Here is a 15,963-nt window from a genome sequence, read left to right as displayed (position 1 = left end):
CTGTACCAAATACATATAAATTATTTTTGTCATTATTCCACAAAAATACAGTATAATGGCCATCAACATTGTTTTAGGTGTGTAACTTAGAGATGATTTAAAATATATGGGATGCTGGGCATGGTGGCACATACCTTTAGTCCCAGAATTTGGGAGGCAGAGGTAGGAGAACTGCTGTAAGTTCGAGGCCACCCTGAGACTATATAGCAAATTCCAACCTGAACTAGAGTGAGACTCTACCTCTAAAATACAAATTATATATAAGTGTATATAGATAGACAGATAGATAGATAGAATGTTAAACTTCTGGGCTGGGAAGATTGCTGAGCAGTAAAGTCTCTTGCTTTCAAAGCCAGCCAGCCTGGATTCAATTCCCCAGTACCCACAATGTGGTAAATACATATGGATTCTTTTGCAGCCATGGCATGCCCGGTTTTTTTCTTTCCCTCTTCTCTAACAAATAAGAAACTAAAAACAAAAAGTTATACTTTGGGGCTGGAGAGATTGCTCAGTGGTTAAGGTCTGCAAAGCCTAATGACCTGAGTTTGATTCTCCAGTATCCATATAAAGGCATGTGCACAAAGGAGCACATGCAAGATACATTTTTTTTTAAATGGAATGTTAAGCAGTAGCACATGAATTCAGGTCAGTGATAATATAAGCACTTACATTTATACAGGCCACATACTCAAGATCCTCTTAGCAAAGAGCATTTTTATGCAGAGAATTGAACAGGTAAAAAAGCAGTGTTCCTATTGCTACCAAATACTCTATGAATAATGGAAGATTGTATGCTATGAAGAAAAAGGCAGCAACATCTCTACCAGAGGAAATGCAATAATGCCAACTTGAGTTCTGTGCCTTATGGAAACTTAAGGGTCTGTGAAAGAGTTGCCAAGGCTCAGGGTTCAACATGTTCCTTCCTTCTTAACCAATGATGGACAATTAATTCAGAAAAAAACACACATTTTTTCTATTGCTGCCTAAATCATCTTAGGCACCTTGCTTCCTTCTGTAAATAGCAGTCCCCATGTCTATATGGTGGAAAGTAAAGACTCTCCTGCTGACCTCTATGGTTACCATATGGATGTGATCAAGCCTGTGCTGGTTTTACTGCCTCCTCCTCCTCCTCTTCTCCTTCCTTACTTCTTGATATGTGTAGGTGCTAGAGTTAGAACCCAGGGCTTCATCTGTGCATGCCAGGCAAGTACTCTGCTGCTGAACCAAACATCCACAGTCATCCTTTGCTTGTTTTGAATATGGCACATGAAAGTTACCATAAAAGAGGTATATTATTGGGCTGGAGAGATGGCTTAGCGGTTAAGCGCTTGCCTTTGAAGCCTAAGGATCCCGGTTCAAGGCTCGGTTCCCCAGGTCCCACGTTAGCCAGATACACAAGGGGGCGCACGTGTCTGGAGTTCGTTTGCAGAGGCTGGAAGCCCTGGCGCGCCCATTCTCTCTCTCTCCCTCTATCTGTCTTTCTCTCTGTGTCTGTCGCTCTTAAATAAATAAATAAATAAATAAATAAATAAATAAATAAATAAATAAATAAAAATAAAAAAGAGGTATATTATTGTTAAGGCTACTTGAACTTTGTAATCCCATAGACTTTAAAGCACATTTAGATACTGTATTAGTTATAAAGCTGTGGGAAAAGAGAGCTAGGATAAAGAGAAGAGGTAAGAGGCAACTAGGTTGCAGGAGAAAGGATCTCACTCAGCCAACGTCATGAACCTCATTCCCAGGCTGGGGATCCCTGTTCACATTACTACTGGCTAACTTAAATCCTTTACTCTTATGGTCACTCAGTGGTCTATGAGAGAGCTGCCCAGGCCCCAGGTTTGTCCTACTCCTTATCAAAAATAAAAAAGTTCACAGGCTGGAGGGATGGCTTAGCGCTAAAGTGCTTGGCTGTGAAGCTTAAGGACCTTGGTTTGAGGCTACATTCCCCAGGATGCACAAGGGGACGCATGCATCTGGAGTTCATTTGCAGTGGCTGGAAGCCCTGGCGTGCCCATTCTCTCCTTCCCTCCCTCCCTCCCTCCCTCCCTCCCTCCCTCCCTCCCTCCCTCCCTCCATCTCTCTCTTTCTCTCTCCCCCCCCCATCACTCTCAAATAAATAAATAAAAATGAACAACAAAAAACGTTCAGCTCAGGCCTCAGCACTGTGTAAGACAATGGGCCTAATGCAAAGAATGGATGAATGTCATAGAAACACAGTTGAAAGGTATGCTATCCCATTCAGCCCTTGCCCTCAACTGGGGCTGTGCATAGCCTCCTGGGGAGCTCTGAAAAATGCCAGTGCACCAGTACCACCTATGATTAAACAAATTACAATCTCTGGGAATAAGGTTGGGTTCTGTTTGTTTTTTGCTTTCTGAGCTGTACAGATGATTCTAAAGTTCAGGCAAGATAGAGGACCACTGCCCTAAATAATGTCAACCATAGGAATAGGGCCCTGGAAAGATTCTAGCCAGAGGCCAAAGTTGGGCCTGTTTTAATCACAGGCGCATGTTCTCTTCAGGCCTTAGGGGCAATCAACACTAATGTAAATGTATATGATAGGGGAAGAAGAAGGAAGGTCTGTGGGTGTTTTTGAAGCTAACTTACCTAAATTTTTAGCTAGCTGCTCCATAAGGCAACTTCCAACATACCTATTAGTTTCCTGTTTAGAAAGGCCTCGTCATGGGATGGTGCCTCCCAAGCAGGGTCTGGTATTATCAGCATTGATCTTCCCTCCCCCTGCTTTCAGTGAACACCGGAGGAAAAGCTAGTGTCCTGAAGGGTAGAGGAAGACCTGGGATGCTACTAGTGTCCATATTACAATGTAAGTTCCCAGTGTAGGTTCTGTGAGGCCAAACTGGAACCCTGAGGTAGGATTAGAAGGGAGGCAATGGTGCTTCCTATCATTGGAGATCCTGCCATTTCAATTAGGCCCTGGATAACTAAAGGCTCCTCAAATCATTTCTCTTGGTTGATTTAAGTCCTATTTCCTATGCTCAGTCCCCACCCCTAGAGAGTATCCTTCTTAAGGAGAGAGAAGGGTCTTTTATGAATCAGAAGTTATCATCCTCAGTACTGGCCCCAACTGCTTATGACCAGCTCCTTCTACCTTATAAGGGATTATAAGGCCACACTTGAGGCTAGGCCAAAAGACACCTGCCTATCTAACTTTGAGCCTAGCACAGGGCTGTGTCTCAGAAGTAGTGCTTCATTCCAACTTGTATAAAGGTTCCCTCTAGTTGGCAGAAACCCTGGAAGAGATGCTGTGACGGGTGACCGACTAGCTTTCTACCTTTCTCTGGGACAGAGAGAAATGGGCCTTCCCTAAGCCACCAGATATGCCAGGGCCATTTAGACTTTCCTTCCTGACTGTAGGTGGGGATAAGGTTTACAATTCTCTCCCTACTGGGAGGCCCAACATATCCATGGCCTCTTTCTGCTGTTGCTCTTAGCTGTAATTGCCACTCTAACTCAATTCTGTCAGGGGCGGGAGGCACAGGGAGGAAGGGAGACAAGACCAAAATAGCTCCCATCCCACATTCCAAACCTCGCCGAAGGGGCACCACAGCAAGGGCCGCTGTATTTTAGCCGGCCTAGTTTGGCAGTACTAGACACTGGCTGGCCTCCTGCTTGCTAGGTCGCAGGCCAGAACTGGGGGCCCTGCTGCACCTGTTCAGATGCCAGCTTCAGTCTCTCAACTACAGCAGGATGCCAAGCTCCAGGGACTATGTGCACAACACTTTTGGAGTCTACATGTCACAAATTAGGAACCTCCAGAGCAAACAGCTCAAAAGGACATCATGGGAGTAAGTAGCAGCAAGCTCTTCAGCCAAGGTTTTGGCTGGCTGACAGGAGGTCCACGTGTAGCTCTATCCTCTACTGTACCTTTCTGCCTAATACTTCAGGCTCACGCCTGCTCAAAGGGCAAATCTTGACCATCTCTATCACAGGTATTCCCACCCAGGGAAAATCTTTACTCCTGGAAAGGTTTGGCAATGTCTGGAAACATTTTTATTTGCTATAGCAAGTAGGTAGGCGGGCTGTTGCCAGGGGCCTCAAGTACTTCAGGCAGCCCTACCACCTTAAGGACTGTCCTGGTGATGAGTTGAAGAATGGATGTAACTGTCCAGGGAGGTTCCCTGCCTTTATGGGTTACCCAGGGAGAGGTGGTACTTTTGGTTTGGAGGGTTTTTTTTTTAATATACATTATTTATTTGAGGGGAAGAGAGAAAGAGAGACAGAGAGAATGAATGGGTGCACCAGGGCCTCTAGCCACTGTAAAGGAATTCCAGACACATGCGCCACCTTGTACATCTGCTTATGTGGGCACTGGGGAATCAAACCTGGGTCCTTAGGCTTCACAGGCAAGTGCTTTAACTGCTAAGCCATCTCTCCAGCCCTGGAGTTCTTTTAATAAGGATGTTAAATAAGAAACCATCCCTATGTGGCTCTCCCTTCTCCTCCCCAAAAGAATGACTTGAGTTCTGAAGGCAGCTACGTATAAGGGATAATCATGAGGGCTCTGAGGTTAGGTCAGAACCCTGGCCCACTGGGACTGCTTGAGACTTTGGGTCTAGAGGCAGCCAGGCCTGTGGTCTCCTAGGCTAGCAATTGACACAGTGGAGCCAAACAGACAGCTGACATTCTTGCCCAGCCCAGGGCTTCCTTGTGACAGCAAAGGTCAAAACTGCCACCTGCTCTGTTACAGTTGCTCCATTAGTTTTCTTGTCCCCAATGGCTTCTACCCTAACCCAGTAGTCCCAGGTACACTGACAAAGTCATGGAGACAAGGAAAGACAGGTGTTTTAGTAAGTTATGTGCTATTCCATCCCATTAAGTTTCCATCCTGAAGGGAAAAGATGCTAGCCAAACCAGTTTGAAGCAGCTGTTAGACCAGCAGTAACTGCCCTCCAATGTAATAGGTACAAACTCTTGTACTGAAGATCAGGCAAACCACCTTGTAGCCTTAGCTCCCCAAGAAAATTGTGTATAACTGTAGGCAAGCCACAACACAGAACTACCTCTGTGTGAGCCTCAGTTTCCTATCTTCTTTTTTGCATGTATCTCTGTGTATGCATGTTCATATGTGTGCATGTATGTGTGTGGAGGCCAGAGATTAATACTGAGTGTTTTCCTCAACCACTCTGCATCTTATTTTGAGACAGGATCTCTCCCTGAACTTAGAACTCATAAATTTGCCAGGCAAGATAGACAGCAAGCCATAGGGATACTCCTGTCTCCACCTGCCTAGCACTGGAATAACAGGTGCATGCTACCACACCTGGCATTTTACATGAGTGCTGGGGATCTGAGCTCAGGTCCTCATTCTTGTGCTTGCATGGCAAGCACTTTACACACTTAAGCATCACCCCAGCCCCCAGTTTTCCACTTTCTTCTGGCCATTCTCCAAAGTCAGAACTGTGTGACTGACTGTGGATGGTTCAGTAGATGGAGATGTCTTGGATTGTGAGGAAAGATGTATTTGGTTTTGGGTCCCCCAGAAGGAAATGTGAGAGAAGAGCTCTCAGGATGTTCTTGTCTCTAAGAGAACCAGACATGTTATCTTCCTCTTTCCTTCTATGCATTTCATTACCATCTGCTAACAACTTTTCTATCAAATTGTCAGGTTTCTTATACCCAACTGTGTTCTAGGATACCATACCTAGAATACTTCAGCCTTCTCTATTTTCAGCCTCCAGTCTGTCTATCCTGTCAATAGACCATCCTGCTAGCTGTTTTTCCCAAGAGCCCAGCCTTATCCTGGCCACTTGTTTCTGCAAACCAATGGGAATTTTGTTGTCCACAGACTGAAGCAGACATCAGTCTTCTTCCCAATGAACACCCAAGGCTCTGGACAGACTAGACCAAGTTTGACTTGAAGTCACAAACTCATATTGATCCTTCAAGATATGGGTCAAGTGCCCCAACCCATGAAGCTTCTCTTAACTTCAATATACTATTCTTTATCATCAGCATGTAAATCTGACTCCCCCATTTTATGGGTAGTTCCATGGTACTGAGTACTATTTGTCTTTGTGCCTCCACAGCTGTACAGTAAGAGCAGCTGAATGTTCTGGCAACATCCAGACAGGAAGCTCTGCTTCCCAACTGAACAATATGCATGCCTTGGGGTCCAGCCTCTCATCTGGCATCATCACAGAATGAAACCCAGAACTGAGCATCCACCTGCAGCTCACAGCCACTGGACTTTATGCTGCACTGCCTGGAAGAAAGCCTTTCCCCAGGGCCGAAAGTACAGAACCAGGAACCAAGCCCAGGTGTGAGGACAGACAATAGACTCTGTCCAAGGGTAAAGGCATTCTATCCTGAAGAAGCTATTGGCTCTGCTGTTGAAGCAAAGTATAAGCATTTTAGTTCATCTGAGAAGTTCATGGACAAGCACTATCTCCTGCTTCCCTCTTTTGGCCTGCAAAGACTTGGTGCTTGCTTATTTTGACCTTATGCCACCACCTCTTAGTCCCACTCCCCTTGCCTATTTCCCTTTCCTTTTGCTGAGGCCAAATATAAACTCCTGGGCAGGAAATGCCTTGAAGAAGCCTGGCTCCACCCTGGGATCCAGAGAAAATTGTCTCTGACAGAAAGGAAATGCGCCTGAAAGAAGTGGCCTCCTCATGAAGCCAGCAGATATAACCCCACCCCAAAGCCCTGAAGCCAGCCAAAGGAAGGGCTGTGATGCTGCTCACATGGCAAGAGACAAGAGTGACAATGTGGGTGCCCAGGCCATGGTAGAGTCAGGAGAAGGACAATCTCAAATGGCAACCAACCAGCTGTATAAGGCCAACAGGCACAGAGATTGTGGGGTAAGGTGGGAAGACTAACAGGTCAGCAACTTGAAGATGAGCTTTTAGTCCTGGATCTACTACTTGTTAACTGTGACTGTACTCAGTAATGGCAACCATATGTATGATAGTGAATAAAATTATTCACACTAATAAATAATAGATATTAATAGTTAACATGTGTGGAGCCAAGGATTTTGTACAGATCATATTGGGCAAGTTGCTTAATTTCCCTATGTATGAGTGCACCTCATTTCTAAAATAGGGATGTGATCACAGAAGCAGCATGGGATTTCTGCAAGGATAAAATGAGATAATAGTAGCTCACTTATCTTGAGTCATTATGTCCCAAGATTTTTTTAAAAAATAGATTATATCACTGAGCATTCACAACAACACTGTGAGTACTCTGAATAATATTTGTTTTACAGACAAGGAAACTGAGGCCAAGAGATATGCAGCAACTTGCCCAAGGTCAGCAGCTAAGAAGCTGTAGGCTGAGATGTAAATTCACACAGTGTGGCTCCTGTGTAAGAAGTACTAAGTTAGAATTGTCTCATGAAATAAGGAAATATTGCTTGGGATAAGGCCTGGCACACAGCAGCCACGCACAAAAATTGACCTATTGGCTTTTTGACAGCATGAACCTTTAGCCTGATGTAACTTCTCATCCATGGGGAAAGCACAAGCACTGGATTAGCCCATCTCACTTTTGGTACTCACAGCAACCATGTTCAAAGCAGGCAGTGCCTATTGGACCAACAGGAAACTAAGGCTATGAAATATCAGGTGGCTTCTACTGAAATGCAGATGGGGCAGAAGCCAGCCAAAAGGCCAGATGTGCTTTTGCTGATGGGTTTGCATTTCAGCCTCCTTCAGCTCTTCTCTCTGAAGCCACACCCCCTGAACTGTGGGTACATTCAACTAACGGTACCTGAGCAACTACTTGATACTGAGCCCTATGCTGAATATCAAGATCTGAAAGCGCACGCGTGCACACGCGCACGCGCGCACACACACACACACCCTCCACTCTCCTGGTAGACTTGGCCAGAGATGCTGCCCATCTCATTCCTCTCAGGAAGGCAGAGGCTAAGACAGTCTGTCCTATGAAGCACCCCCTGGAGTTTGTTTTGGAGACGAGATAATGTGGAATGAACTCCAAAGCAAGGGAGCTGGCAGCTGGTACAGCCTGAGGAAGGAAGCTTGCAGCCCCCAAAGGCCTGAGATGGGAACACTGGGTGGGGGGAGGCTAGATGTTCTGGATAACTCCTCCACCCACATACTCCCAATGCAAACATAAGCTCCACAAGCAAGAGAGATCACAAATGCTAATCCAGCTAGCATTCTGCCTGCCCCTGCCCACCCACACCTTCTAAATAATGCAACCCAGTTGTCAAGACAGCATATTAAAATGTCTCTTCTTCCCTCATGTCACTATCCAGCACCTTGCTCTCCACCCTTGTTCTAGAAGGTGCTAATCAAGCAGACCTACTGCTGATGCCAAACCACTCCCCCAGATCTCTTCTATGTGCCCTCCCCATCCTGAATGAGGCTCTATTTTAGAGCTTCAATACTCACTCCTTCATGTTTTCCCTCCTTCCACCTTGAAAATGGTATAGTGCAGCACAAGTAGGCAAGGACCTGGGAATTGGATGTCCAGGAGTGATGAGTCGTTCCTGGGTGAAATGAGTGCTTGTAAGGAGGAGGAAAGCCCAAACATGTGCCAGGCATCTAGAGAGAGGGATATGGCCAGCCATTAAGGTTGTAGGAGATATAGTCAGAATGTGTGGTCTCCAATCCTCACTCCCAGTTGTGTAACCCTGAGCAGGTCATTTCTTTAACTGCTCCAGTTTCTTTGTATGTTAGATGGGGAAGGTGATAGCAGTAGCTACATTAAAGAATTGTCACAGGAGATAAGTATGCTGAAATGTGTCAAATAATTAGAGGATCTCACTATTATTTGTGTTTTCATTACCATAGCCAGCCTGTTTCAGTGTCACATATGCCACCAAAGATGGTCAGAGGTGGGTATGACCAGGGAAAGCTCTTCTACATGAAGTGGAATCGGAAGTGGCAGAAAGGGCCAGACCTAATGCACAGAGGTGATAGGCTGGAGCCCTGCGTATCACCAGGTCAGTGAAGAACAGCAAAGCACAAGCCTGCACAAAGTACTACTAATCAATAATAGCAGCAAGGATGTTATTTATATTGTTGGCCAAAATACTCAACCAACCCACAGGATAGCTACATATCTCCTCACTGCTGACAAAATGAAAGCTCAAGACAGGCGTAGTGGTGCACACCTTTAATTCCAGCACTCAGGAGTTCAAGGCCAGCTTGAGACTACACAGTGAAATTCCAGGCCAGGCTTGCAATCTTGGCTAGCGCGAGACCCTACCTTGAAAAACAGCAAACCAAAAAAGCTCAGAGGTGCAGCTACCCAGGGCTAAGTAAACCCCTATGTATACCTCCCTGAGGTCTTTTACTTCTGATTCACTCTGGCCCTTTCCCATATTCCTCTTTTTCTTTTTCCCATTGAGAAGGCCCTGATAGGGCATGGGTTGTTTGAGCCAGATATTTTAGGTTAAGCTCTTCTTACAAGGTATCTGGACTGGCCCTAGCCTGGCTTGACCTCAGTCTGGAGCAGAATGGCAAGGGCTGCAGGTACTCACCTCAGCCAGTCCCGCCTCTGACCACCCCAGATAAAATACAGGAAATCCTAGGCCACCAAGTTGCTCCATCTACCACAGGAACAGAGTTGCAACCCTAGCAGAGGCTCATTTGATGTGAGAAAGCTGCCAAGTCAGGCCCTCCTGCTTTGGTTGCTGGGTGTGCTTTGGGGAAATTGGGGAGGGCTATCAGGAGACCTGGATTCCAAATCTTCCCTTGTCAGAGACTACTCCCTTCTCCTCCTGAGCCTCAGCTGGAGATCACCAAGGATCACCCCAGCTACTTTACTAATGGTGGTTCTCTGAGAACACAGTGGGACCATGGAAGTGAAACAGGCTTGGGAACCAAAGAAATGGGAAGAATGATCATTGTCAGCTCTAGCCAGGGGAAGAAATGACTGAGTGGGTATTTCTTCTTGCCTGATTCACTCTTCTAAGCCCCACTGTGGGCATGGCTCATACTCCTTTCCAGCTTCAATGCTCCCTAAAATATCCACTTCTTTCCACCCCTACCAGAAGGAAAATGGAAGAAAAGCAGAGTGTGATAGAAGCCACCACATTGCAATCAATATATCAAGGTAAGTATTTACTTCTACTCTGACCAGGCTTGTCATCTGCCAAGGAAGAGGACACCAACAGAAAGGACTTGCTTTCTGAGGGTTGACTTATCATGAGAGTTGGCTGGCCTGAACAACAAATGAATCAGACAGAATTGTACAATGTGTCTGGACCCAAGATTCTAAGGGCTTGTCTACTCATTGAGGATAATGGAAAAGAAAAATGGAGATGTCATCCTGGAAAGTTCAGGCTAGAAATAAATAGGATAGAATGTGGCATACACCCAAACATGAAGGGGTTACAAACAGTAGTACAACACAGAAGGTAGAGCAATGAGGTTGAGGAGTGGGCTGGCTGGCCTAGGCTGAGGTTGTTTGGCCTGGAGACGACACAGGGAACTTGGGTGCTGTCCTCAGATTTCTGGAGGGCAGAGAGAGGGCAGAACATATGGTTAGAAGCCTCAGGGAGATATAAGTTCAACCTGAGACAAAACTTTCAGACATCCCACAGGTGAAAGCAACAGCTTGAAACATATTTTGTTCCCTGGTACTAAAAATGGATGAGTAGAAACTATACAATTATACGGGAAGACTGCAGTTTCAGAAAGTTTGGGCCTAATGTCCTTTAAAGACCAGAGTTTGTATACCTTTCCTTTTGTCGGGGAAAAATTAATAAATAAAGTTTGATTAGAGAAGGCCAGGCTGTCCTTTAATCCCACAGAGTCCTGGGATCCCAAGAGTCCCTCGGACTGGTATTCTCCAAAGGGAACAGTCACTCATTAACTTGTGGCTGAATGGGTCAGAGGGTGAGCATTTAGGACTGATGCAAACACGGAGAAGGGCTAGGGAGCAAATCGCTCAGAGCCCTTGCCCAAAGAGAACCCAAGCTGTGGCAGTACAAGGCTCAGCCAGCCCAAACTGACCCAGGCCACTGAGAATATTTAGTAAGTGGGGCCTAGCTGAATTTGAAGCTAGACCTCCATCACCCTGCGCATAAGGAGAAGGTGTTAGTGGGAACATACACTTGTTAGGCTAGAAGTAAGCTGAGAAACTTCAAATTCATGCCACCTGCGCTGCCTGATTTACAGATGTGGAAATTGAGGACCAGAGGAACAAACATATTTCCCTAAAGTCACTCAGAGAGAAACAGAACCCAAGTTTCTTTACTGTAGTAGGCCCACAGGGTTTACTAAATGTTGGCTCTCTTCTTCTTGAAACTGCAGAAAACTGCTTGTGGTTGGGAGATTGTTTTAATTGGATCTAAGTTGTGACCTGGCCCTTCTCATGTCCCACTACTTCAGGGGCTCTCAGCCTCTCAGCCTGAAGAGATTTATAGTGTGTGTTCACTGAAAGCACATAACTTCATCTAGCTCCGAGAAATACAGCAGACCCTTTGGATGGCCATTTCTTTCTCTTTCTCTCTCTTTCCCCCCTCCCTCCCACTCATTTACTAGGAATTAAACATTGAGCCTCATAAATGCTAGGCAGGTGTTCAGCCACTAAGATACATCCCTAGCTCTCTTTCTGCTTTTTTTCTGACCTAGTTTCTTTTCTCTTACCTTTTTATTGACAACTTCAATATATATGTATACTACCATAATCATAATCCTCTTCCACCACTCCCCTTTTCCCCTTCCCAACCACCCTCTTCACTGAATCCATTCTTCTTTCCAACTAGTTTCTTTTGCTTTTTTTTTTGTTTGTTTGTTTGTTTTGTTTTTGTTTTTGTTTTTCAAGGTAGGGTCTCACTCTAGACCAGGCTGATCTGGAATTCACTATGTAGCCTCAGGTTGGCCTCGAACTCACAGTGATCCTCCTACCTCTGCCTCCCGAGTGCTGGGGTTAAAGGCATGCGCCACCACGCCCAGCAGTCTTTTGCTTTTTATTTTGATACAGAGTCTTGCTAGATTTACCAGACTGGTCCTGAATCCTCTCTATCCCAGGCAGGCCTTGAATTTAAAATCCTGCCTCAGCCTCAAAGTGGCTGGGATTACAAATTTGTGTCTCGAGGCTTAGCTCATTTCTTGCTCTTTCATACTTTCTAATTGAGACCAGAAGGCCAACTTCTCCTGGAAATGTCCCTTCTGATTCTAATACCTAAAGAGATCCCTCACTTCTCTGCCCACCTAAATTCCAACAGACTTAAAACTCCCCCTCCATTTTCAAAGTCATACAAACTGATTATGTGTCCCTAAAACAATGAGAACAACTACTGCTGTTTGTACCAGCAGAGATAGAGGGACAGAATTTTAATTGTCCCTGAAACTTGCCAGGACTGTTTGTCAACATCCCCTAGGGAGGTGTGAATTTAGGATGGGGTCCCTTTAAGGTTTGGAGTGGACAGGGAGTTAGTTAATGGCCATTCCCTAGAGGTGACTTTCCAAGGTGGTTATTATGTGGCTCAATCATTAACCCAGCAGTGGCAGGACCCCAGGCTTGTGGGAAAGGGCCACTCCTTTCCCAAGGACAACCCAAGAGCAGGAGTCTGCAGCCAGAAGGGCATTTGTGGGGTCTTTCTCTTTTTGTCCAATAGGACAAGCTGCAGTGGCAAGCATGAGGGCAGAGAGGTCCACAGTTAGGGCACTTTCCCGGAGCACATGAGGGGGCGGAGGAGGTTGGACGAGAGCTGGCCCGGAAATGGAGGAAGTCAGCACACCCTTAGTGGGGCGGGAGGAAAAAGAGGGACAGTGAGGGGTTTTATCGTGAATGAGAGAGGAAGCTCCAAGCTGGGCCTTGGTGATTAGATGACAAGTAGGGAAAGACGCTCATCCTGAATGCATCCTGTTTTGCTCCAAACTAGCCTCCAGGACCAGGGGCTCGGGAGGTTCCTGGGTAGAAAACAGTCTCTCAGGATTTCTCCCAGGCCTGCTGACCTCAACCTTGGGTGGCTCTGTAACACCGGAGGCAAGTGGGAGAGCTAGATCTCTCATTTGCCACTAGCAAAATGCTGGCATGGAATTTCTGCAAGAAGCCTCAGGACCAGGAACCCCATAAACAGTTAAAGTCTGTCACTAGCAATGTTGCATCTGTAAATCGAGGAACCAGTGCTCCATAATCCCTCTATCTCAGACCGTCCCTGGGTCGCTCTTCCAAAGTTCAGCTCAAATGTCACTGAGTCTGCCCATTACCTTCTTAGTCAAAAGCAATCTTTCCCTGATTTAGTCTCCCAAGGCACAACTTCCTTATAATTGAAAGATGAAAGCTAACCAGACATTTGGTGACAGTAACGCCTGGTTTTGGTATGGTAATGATAGTATGATTTTTTTATGTCTTTATCTTTTAGAAATGTAAATAGAAATATTTTAGATGAATTGATAACATGTTTGGGATTCATTTTAAATTAATAAGAAAGAGAGTGAAGTTGGTGGTGATGTAGTAATTGAGGCCAAATTATACTAATTGTCCTTTTTTAAAAAACAATCAGTTTGGGGGGTGGAGAGATGGCTCAGCAGTTACAGGCACTTCCTTGCAAAGCCTAGTGGTCTGGGTTTGATGTCCTAGTACCCACACAAAGCCCGATGCACAAGGTGGCGTATGCGTCTGGAATTACTGTGTAGTAGCAAGAGGCCCTGGTATGTCCATCTTCTATCTCTCATTTTTCTCTAATAAATAAAATATTTGAAAATTTTAAGGGTCCAGAAATTTTCATGTTTTTAAAAACCCTCACTGAGGTAGATTCTTAGTGGACCATGTGTTACTCAGGCCACTATCCCATAAACTAGATAGCAGAATTCCTAAAGGTGGAGGTTATAACTTTGTCCTCCACAAGACCTAATAGTAAGCTTGAACTTAATGACTAATCATTTGTACAGCAGCTGGTAGTTTACAAAGCATTTAACCATGGATCCCCTTGTTTAATCTGACGAAGAGGAAAACGAAGGAAGAAACAGAGGTTCTGAGAGGTTGAAAGGTGAAGTAGAACCTAGATTTAGATCTCCAAGTGTCTATTCCCCAATCCCGTTCTTTGCTCCATGCCACTCTAGACTCCTAAGGAACTTAACATTCAGTTCTCAAATTCCTGTGTGTGGCTGAGGTAAACAGAAACAGCAACTGTTCAGCATCTAACTTCTCAACATGGAGGGCTATACCAGAGGAAAATTAACACAAAAACTCAGCACTCTGGACTTGTGACAAGGACCCAAACTAAGGTCTCTAGTTCACCAATTGTTACCTACTAGGACCCATGTGAATGAGCATACATACACACACGAAGACCCCGAATAAATAATGTTTTAATAAACATGACACCAACAGCTGTAGGACTAGCACAGTGCTCAAACATCCCATTTGGTGTTGTGTGTTGGGGTAGATTTATATAATTTACTAAGGGCTAACTGCTATAGCTCAGTGATGGAGTTCTTGCCTAGTACGTGCCAGACATAGGGTGCCATCCTCACATCCACAACACCAAAACATAACAAAAAAATCAAAAATATCTCACTCAAACCTCAAGACCTTGAGGAGTCTATATAGCCTATTTGAAATCCCACCCCATCAAGCACTTAATGGCCTAAAGCCATAATCCTTAACCCTACCCAAACTAGAATACCCAAACAAAAATTATCTGTTTTATTCAAGCCAAAAGTAACTACTTCTTCCATGTAGGAGCCCCTTTCCCTCCTACCTCAAGAACATTCAATTCACAGAATCTACATTATCCATGACAGGAACAAAGAGTTCCAGGAGCCAGCTATCCCAGAGTACCAGCAGCTGTAGAACCATCTCAGCTAGACGCAAACTCTCCTCCCCTTGTGCTTTTGTGTCCCTACTGCAAACTTTATACCTGGCTCTGGGGGTCCTATGCTTCCTCCAATGTGCAATCCCAATAATGGGTTTTTAAAACTTTAAGAAGACAGAGAAGAGAAGGAGACAAGAAAAAGTGATGGGGTGGATATAAGCACAGTACAATAACATACATGTATGCTAATCTCACAATGGAGCTCAATATTTTGTACACTAACTAAAAAAGATAAAAAAGATAAGAAAGACAGAGGGTCAATGTTTGGGCCTCTTGGTACCCCTATCTTTTGCTTCCCCACTCCAACGCAGGAACTACTGAGGCTTAACAAGGAAGGCCTTGCCATCTCCCTTGCAAGACTCACTGTCCACTTCCAGGCACTCACAAAGGGTATACAGGCCCTTGGTGCTGTCTTTACATCTCTAAGTGTCATCTCCCAGTAACAAACCAAAAGAATGAAGGGTGGTGTAGATACACAGACAGGCTCAACATTCTTCTTAAATAACTGTTTAGTGTGGAAGGAGGGCAAGAGAATAGGGAAAAGTGTTGTTTCCTAGCCCTAAGTATAGTGGTCCAGGAAGCAGAAATTCTAAGCTCAAAATCCATGACTGGAAGTAAGGCTGAATCTCTGAAATAAGGCCCAGCCCAGAATATCCAGCAAAGTGACAGCTACTGCATCGTAGTGAAAGTTTTCCCTCCAAGACAAACACCATCCTCCTCATCTCATTTTGAGCTCAGCCAGACATCACCTGTGGTCTTGTCTCTGCTGTTCAACTGCCCACCCTCCCATCTCCAGACACCATTTGTCCTTTCTTCATTCAAGGAAGGTGGAAGTGAGTGGAAACCCTCATGGCAAGGATACAGATACCCTCATGGCAAGGATACAGATGATGGGGCAACCCTCAGAGTGGGTGTGGGGGTTGGTGGTACAGCAGGAGTCAGGGTTTGAAAATAGCCCTGGGTGTGATTCATTACCCAATTCTCCCAGCAGCGCTGGGTACGCTGAGTGAGACTCAAGCCAAGGTCCCAAGTAGTTACAGTGAGCCCAATATTTGGGGTCCCCAACTTCGAGGACCCAGACTCTGGAAGGGAAGTCCCACCATTTCTCACTTTCAGTCTGGTTTCTGTCCCCCCCAGAGTAGTTTTCCAGTTGGTTTAGCTGCATAATCACCACAAAACTCGCCAACTGCATA

General features: G+C 45.3%; 1 protein-coding gene across 3 annotated transcripts in view; it reads right to left on the bottom strand.

The window, feature by feature from the left end:
• Positions 1-15,963, bottom strand: part of Stard8 (StAR related lipid transfer domain containing 8) — an 85,844-nt gene that overhangs the window by 21,153 nt on the left and 48,728 nt on the right. The window lies entirely within an intron of this gene.

Source organism: Jaculus jaculus, chromosome X (genome assembly GCF_020740685.1).
Source record: "Jaculus jaculus isolate mJacJac1 chromosome X, mJacJac1.mat.Y.cur, whole genome shotgun sequence".
Taxonomy (NCBI): Eukaryota; Metazoa; Chordata; class Mammalia; order Rodentia; family Dipodidae; genus Jaculus; species Jaculus jaculus.
The sequence above is the reverse complement of the archived record's forward strand: the minus strand, read 5'-3'. Positions and strand labels throughout refer to the sequence as shown.